The sequence below is a fragment of the Castanea sativa genome, chromosome 9 (assembly GCF_040712315.1).
Source record: "Castanea sativa cultivar Marrone di Chiusa Pesio chromosome 9, ASM4071231v1".
Taxonomy (NCBI): Eukaryota; Viridiplantae; Streptophyta; class Magnoliopsida; order Fagales; family Fagaceae; genus Castanea; species Castanea sativa.
Window position 1 is genome coordinate 41,210,933 of NC_134021.1, and position 7,819 is coordinate 41,218,751.

At 35.1% G+C, this 7,819-nt stretch overlaps 1 long non-coding RNA gene across 1 annotated transcript; it reads left to right on the forward strand.

Moving 5' to 3' along the window:
* Positions 1–791: 791 nt before the first annotated feature.
* On the forward strand, positions 792–4,347 carry LOC142609496 (uncharacterized). Its single transcript, XR_012839618.1, has 4 exons — positions 792–950; positions 2,551–3,089; positions 3,906–4,005; positions 4,115–4,347. It is a non-coding gene; the product is annotated as an uncharacterized LOC142609496 (long non-coding RNA).
* The last annotated feature ends 3,472 nt before the right edge of the window (positions 4,348–7,819 follow it).

A 7,819-nucleotide genomic window follows, 5' to 3' on the forward strand; every position in this document is an offset into this window, starting at 1 on the left:
AAAAAAAAATTGCAAATGTGTTAGATCATCAATGATGATTAATCTCCTCTAATAGTTTGAAACTTTAATATTTGTAAACTAATCTACTACAAAGCCACACATCAATTAATTTTCTTTTTAAAAAATAATATATATTTTTCTACTTGTTAATTTTATTTTTCAACTATGATATTCAATTCTCTATATGAAATTAACCTTAGCTTTAGTTAGTATCATGCCATTATTCATTAAATTATGTTAAATTAACACATCAAATTAACCTCAATTTGATTTATATTAAACAATTTTATTTAATTAATATTTATATATAAAAGGTCTCACATAAATTTTTCGCCTTAGGCAATTAGGTTGGGTTGGCCCTGCTAACATGTTCTCTTAATTGAAAGCGAGTATACAAAATGAATAATTAAAAAAATCAAACAAACAAACACTGAGAGTGAGCATATTGGGTGTGTTTGATAACTCTGATTGGCATAGATTATTTTATTTATGAACATATATTTTTTTAAATAAAAAAAAAAATCAAGTGGGTCATTCATATTGGGTTTGGTAAGAATTGCGTCCCAATAGACCCAATAAATATAATAATAAAAAAGCAAAAATAATTTTTCCGCTGCCGGAATTCGAACCCGCAGTCGTTCCATCGATTTCAAGAACCGTTATGGAATTGATTTGCCAAAGGCCCAAAGTGCTACAGCAGATTTCTTGTTATATTTGTCATTAAAAATTATATTAAAGCCTAAAGTCCAAGTAAAGGAGCTAAAGCCTGACCTTTTTAAAATTATCAAAAACTCAACCGATGAATTCACAACACGCACACAATTTGAGACTCTTGACACAGCGGCATATGCTGGAGATAGCCATAGAGATGCTACCCCTTGAGATAAGCAACAATCTGTGCTTTCCACAATAGGTAGTTGTCACCGCTCGCCGGACGCCAGAAACCACTGGTAAAATTTGTTATTCTTTTGAAACCCCCTCCTCAATAAAATTGTGGATTGTAATATGGACAGGACACATTTTAAGATATAAAAGTAGCTTTCTTTATGATTTTCCATTTTTTGGATAGAAATAGGAGAATTACATTAAAATTATCAAAAACCCCACAGTTTATTTCATAGAACACACACACACAACAACATCCTAGGATTGATAAAAAAAAACATAATTTGAGGCTCTTGACACACTGACGTGTGCTGGGTTATAATATCTGGCAGTAGAAGAACATGTCCAAGCTGTTGTTGCTACTGAAAATCCATGACCCACTTGATACAATATCATTGTACCTTCAAAGACAATACTATCTCATTGATTCCAAACCAGATAAGCAGAGACAGAAAGAAATAAAAATAAAAATCAATATAGCTGAAAGTTTAAGGTCATTCAACTTTGTCATATCAAGCTTTAAAGCCATTTGCCCATTTCGTCCTTTTTTCCTCATACTCAACAAATGAAGCATCTCAAATGCAAACATTATCCATTATAAGCCATCCTAGAACGAAAGCACTCTGTGAGTCCGAAATAATCCAAGGTAACACCCTCTTCAATCTATTAGACAATACCTTCACAACTGCCTTATATAAAGCATTACATAAGGACATTGGTCTAAAATAAGCCATATTCTCTGGGTTAGGAAATATGAATGTATGATTGATTTTCTATAACATATGCCCCAAACTCAGCGCTGACAGCACAGCTCAAATTACATCAGACCCTCTTCAATATGAATGTATGATTCTTATTACAGGAAATGCATGGCTTTGGCTCCCTAAAGCTTTCTTTTCTTAGATTACTCTGTGGATGGTCCACAGTCATAGGTCTCAATGACAGTGGTACCCCAATAGAATTTGCTAATTTTATTTCTTTTTGCATGTAATTTTCTTTATAGATACTCTTTAGGCTATCTTTTGCTATGTAATGTTCTTGAGGTGGCTTCATTGCAATAAAATCTATTAGTATGTTGACAGCTCATGGGAAAGATGACTCCAAGGGTGATAAAAGGATGTAATACAGCTGTTAAGAGTTAAGTAGGATTTGAAAGAAATTTTTTTTTTTATGGTTTTATAGTTTCTTGTTTATTTGACTGAATCACGGGTTAAGGAACTAAAAGAGGGAATGTGTTACATTTTACATTGAAATAATCGAAGCAGTTTAGGGTCATTGTTTTGGTCTGATGTAGTTAATGGTTAGCATGTTGATGATAAAGTACCAAATGTTAATGTGAGCTACGTCTCTTTTAACTAGATGTGATTATGATATTATTTTGGACTTGTTAGGCTTAGGCTTGTCTTTTAATTTCCCCAATCTCAAAACCCTTTTAAAACTGAATTGTAGCTAGACAAACTTGCTAAGTATTATGCTTCAAAGATCTTTGTACAGTTTTATTCAATGTCATTATTAGAGAGAGTTCTTTGTTATCTTTACTTATCCAAAAAAAAAATCTTTGTTATCTTCATATTTCCTTGTCTGTGTGTAAATTTATCCATCTTTTCTCACAGATTTTAATTAGTGGAAGATACTTAAATTTTTGTTTATGGACTTGAATTACAGGGTACTCTTGGTATTAATTTAAAAATGAAGAAGATGATAGCCCTAGGCTTTGAGGGTTCAGCCAACAAGATTGGTATTGGGATTGTAACTTTAGATGGCACCATTCTATCAAATCCACACCATACCTACATTACCCCTCCTGGCCAAGGATTCCTTCCCCGAGAAACTGCTCAACACCATCTCCAACACATTCTTCCATTGATCAAATCCAAATAACCCCAGATGAAATAGATTGCCTATGTTACACCAAGGGTCCTGGCATGGGAGCATCACTACAAGTTGCTGCTGTTGTTGTTCGGATTCTTTCACAGCTGTGGAAGAAGCCCATTGTTATTGAGATGGGAAGGATTGTGACTGGGGCAGATGATCCTGTTGTATAGCATGTTAGTGGTGGAAATACACAGGTAATAGCATATAGTGAAGGGCGGTACCAGATCTTTGGGGAGACCATTGATATTGCAGTTGGAAATTGCTTGGATCGATTTGCTAGGGTGTTAACACTCTCCAATGATCCAAACCCTGGATATAACATTGAGCAGGTATGTAATTGAACATGGGTGGAGTTTTCACTTTATATAGCTGACCCTGCATATAAATATTTTCAATGCTTCTTCATCTGGTTCCTTTTTGGGTTTCTTTTTTTATTTTATTTTTTATTTATATAGAGATTTGCTTTCATTGATTTATTTATTGAATATATTGATAATTAATTTATTTGATAAATATAACTAAGACAAAATCGCTTTCACTATGAGGACTATTAAGATTGATATACATGTAAGTGTGTGGAATGTGGCCAATAAGCTCTAGCCCAAAGCACCTCCTTCCCTTATAAAAGCAAGGTGAATGGTTAGGCCATGGATTTAAGATCAACCGTGTGCATGTGTAACTTGGTAATAAAAAGAATGTATGCTTCTTGAATGTGTAGATTTATATTTATATCCTTATTTGCTTTAGATGATCATACAACATAAAATGCAATGTGCTTATCATTTTGGCATCTGCATAGGCTAATCATAATTTATACTAAACTCAGTGTACTATACTGTTTAAAATACTTTAATTTATGGAGGATATATGTATGGACACTTAAGTGCCTTCTTTATTGTGTCCAAAATTTAAAAGGTCAAATTGATTTATCTAGAATAACAATGTGGTTTTTATTGGGAAATCTTACTTCGTGCAATCTAATGTTAAATGAGAGTAGTCAATACTTTGATGATTAATGATATCCTGTATCTCGATTGACAATTTATTAATATTACGTTTATGGAGTTTCTCTTCTCCTTCTTCTTCTTTGAAGATTTACAATCAGTGCCTTCATTCTATAATAGCATAACCTATGTGTTCTCCAGGGTTTCTAGTGGATTTCTAGCACAATGTGTCGCTATGCATTATCGACAGGGTTTGATTACTCTGGTTTTAACCCGATTGGTGTAGCTATATCAGCATCAGGTAATGATTAATGGTGCAGATGAGAATTTGTCCTGTGTTAGCTATGTATTGAGAAGTTTACCTGTTAATAATTAGGAGGCTTGCAATGAAATTCTGGTCTCTTTTGCAGGCAATGATACTTCATTGCTAACAGCTTCCTGACGTGAATGCAATCAAGACCAAATGAGAGGGATGTCTTTTGAGTTTGAAGATGAGGTGGGAGTGAAGTGTGATTTTTGGTAGGTTTTTTAGTGTATAGAAGTGATTCTTTGTCTGAATAGGGTTAGTGCAGGAAGAGTTCACTGGATAGTGGTGGCTAGTTTACGAGAATGTTAATTATTTATTTATAAGGTGATGCGAGTTGGGTTCTTTTCTGGAAATGAATTTTTTTATTATTGGAAATTGCACTTGTGATTTGCTTTTTATCATTCTATTTTATGGAGGAAAACCGTCAATTGTGAGCTATTTTGGGTTTTTTTCATGGTCATCTACCAGTTACCCCATGTCTATGAAGGGGATGAAGAGAGGAAGAATACTTGGTGCTACTGTTCTTTGATCTTTCATTGGTGCAAAGTTTGATGGTTTAGGAGATAGTGTGATACAGTGCAAATAATCGCTTCCCACGTATGCAACTGAGCAGACATAGGGCAGTAGCAAAGTAGAACTTTCCTAGAAATTGGGGAAAAAAGTTTTAATGTTCTAAAAAATATGATAGGAAATTAGAGGATTTGTGGTTGAAATCAGGTTACAAAAGATTGATCCGTGACAGCTTAAAAGTTACAGGAAATTGGGATTTTTATTTTTTATTTTCTAAAGCTAGACGTAAAGAAACTCTGACAGCAAGTTCTTTAAAGCTTTAGGGTGGCTTAGTTTAGATTTAAACTTTAAAGTTCAGAAAAGTTTAGATTGCAGTTGGGTTTGCTATGCTGTTTCATGTTATATTCTATCACATCCAATTTTTTTAGAGCCTCTGTGCTTTGGTTGTTGATTCATTTTAAATTCTTGACCGCGTTCATTTGTTACAGTTTATTTTGAGTTTTCTGAAACTGGTGTTGACATGCCTGACATTATTTTATTTTTTTCTTCACCAGTCCTTGTCACGTTCCTATTACACCACAAGGCCCACGCAACCGTGACAACCATAACAACCCTTTCTGCCTCCACATTATCCATAATGATCATATGCCAAAGTAAGTCTTGGAACGACCAACCATCTGAGACACCCACATGGATTGACACCTTCGCGCATGCCCATGTCTCTCGGGCAATCTCACAATTCCATAGCACATGGGCCATAGTCTCCTCTTCCAATTTACAAATGTCACAGATTGGATCTTGTTGTACCTTCCTTCGTTTAAGATTGGCCTTTGTTGGCAGCAACTCCCTACATGATCTCCAAGTAAAGTGCCTAATTTTATGGGGCACCGGAAGGTCCCATATTTTCCTCCAGAAACGGCAGGCTTGGCTACTGTCTGAGCTGGAACCAATGTGCATCGGTTGTGCTAGCTTCTGGGCAAGGGTGTATGCACTGCGCACAGTAAAATGGCCATGTGAGGAAGTAGTCCATACCAACTTATCACTTGGCAGTTGAGTGCTTAGAGGAATTCCTTTAATCACCTCTGCCTATTGTGGGTAAAACAGTGAGTCAAGGACCTTCATTTTCCAGCCAACATTCTCCTTATTTATCAGTTCTCCCACTCTTGTATCAAACTGTAGGAATAGGCGTGATGATTGAATCATATACGTAGGGCCTGTGGGAAGCCATTTGTCCTCCCAAATCTTTATGTTCATTCTGTTGCCCACCCTCTATCTCATCCCTTCTTTCACGAGAGATTGAGCCGTCCTTATGCTTCGCCAAGTATATGAGGAATTATTTTTTAGAGTAGCATGGATGAAGTCACGCCTTGGAAAATACTTGGCCTTTAGTACTCGATATACAAGAGAGTTATGGTCATTTTGAAGTAGCCAACCTTGCTTCAATAGGAGGGCAAGATTGAATTGTTTTAGCTTCTTAAAAAACATGTCACCGCATGACTCTGGCTCACATAACTTGTCCCAACTAAGCCATACAATTTTCTTCTCATCATTCTTTTGGCCCAACCAAAAATTCTGGATCATGCTTGTTAGCTCTATGCATAAGGAGTCTAATAGCTTGAAGTAACTCATTGTGTATGTTGGGATTGCTTGAGCAACTGCTATAATTAGCACTTCCTTTCCAGCTTTTGATAGCATCTTTTCCTTTCATCCTGCCAATTTCTTTCCAAGCTTTTCTTTAATACTAGTGAAAGTATATCTCTTGTCTCTTTCCACAAGAGAAGGTAGGTCAAGATACTTGTCATGTTGTTTTATGACTTGTGCCCCAAATCTGTTTTTTATCTCTTCTTGGACCTCTCTTAAGTGTATTCTTACTGGAAAAACAATGCAGTCTTTGCCCTATTCAACAGTTGTCCAGAATCCTGCTCATATACATGCAAAACTCTTTGTAGTGAGTTGCATTCTGATATAGAGGCCTTGCAAAATATTAGGCTATCATCAGCAAAAAAAAGATGTGAGAGCTTTGGTCCTCCACGACATAAAGCAATTCCTTCCATATTTCCTTCACGCACTGAGTTTCTTATCAATGCTGATAAGCCCTCTGCACATAAAAGAAAGAGATAAGGTTATAAAGGATCCCTTTGACGGAGACCCCTTGATGGTACAATATGCCCCCTCGATGACAAGTATTGCATTGATAACGAAGCAATGATTGCATACACTGGTCTCCTTGCTTATGCTCATGGTATGGTAACCTCCTCAATAAAATTGTGGAGTGTAATATGGGGCATATCGGCGGGACACATTTTAAGATATAAAAGTGGGCTTTTATGGTTTTTTCTTTTTTTCTTTTTTAATTTTTTTGATAGAAATAGTAGAATTGCAATAAACTTATCAAAAAACCAACAGATGATTTCATAGAAAACACACAACAACATCCTAGGATTGATAATAAAAAAAGCACAATTTGAGGCTCTTGGCACAGTGACATATGCTGGGTTATTATATCTTGCAGAAGAACATGTCCCAACTGTTGTTGCTACTAAAAATCTACGACCCACTTCCCACTTGATATAATATCATTGTACCTTCAAAAACAATACTATTTTATTGATTCTGAGGCCAAAATGGCCAAATACCATTATTTGGCAAAATCCACTTGATACAATATCATTGTACCTTCAAAGACAATACTAATTCATTGATTTCGAGGCAAAAATGGCCAAATACCATTATTTAGTGAAATATTTAACAGTCTACCACTGTTTGGAAAATATTTTGCAATCTACCACCTTTTTGAAACTCAAGTTTAGGAAACTCGAATTTGACCCGTAGCTCGAGTTTATGAAAATCAAGTTCCATAAAAATATGCCATAGTAGCACCTGCTGACTTGGAATTAAAAAATATAAAATGCCACATATAACTCAAGTTTTATAAACTTGAGTACTCATTAGTTTCAAAATATGTAACTTACTGATATGAATGAGGAAAACTTATGTCTCTACTTATGGAAGAAAGACTTACATCATCCATCATCTAAAATAGTATTTAAATTAGAAACAATCAAAATGAAAAGGGCCATTAAACGAAGATGACTGAATCATACCAAGTATGCTAGTTTCGAATTTTCTAAATCTAGCATCACGTAAACGTATCCAATATTGAATCATTAACACTATTAGTGTTAATTGAATCATTAACACTATTACGAGTTAGTGGCTTAACAGCAACTTGAACAAATCCAATATGCAAGAATCTATATCCTTTAGGAAGAAAATCATGAATAGATTTCTTGTTAAA